We start from the raw sequence: 250 nt of genomic DNA, 5'->3' as shown, positions 1-250 counted from the left end.
GGTTTAGGGTTTAGAGGTTTTGGGGGTTTAGGGTTTTCTAGGGTTTGGGGTTTAGGATTCAGGGCTTAGTTCATTTAGTTGTACAGAAAAGCCCCAGTTGCATGCAGATTTCGTTCCTTTTTGTGCACTGGGGCGTTTTGTGCTGTTTCATTTCTCATTTTTCATTTTCATTTTCTTTTTCTTTCTTCCTTTTTGTTTTATTCATTTCTTATTCTCCTTTTTGTTTTATTATTTCTTTTTTCTTTTTTCC

This window comes from Eimeria tenella, genomic scaffold, assembly GCF_000499545.2.
Source record: "Eimeria tenella Houghton genomic scaffold, Eth_scaff1968, whole genome shotgun sequence".
Taxonomy (NCBI): Eukaryota; Apicomplexa; class Conoidasida; order Eucoccidiorida; family Eimeriidae; genus Eimeria; species Eimeria tenella.
This window is presented reverse-complemented; position numbering follows the sequence as displayed.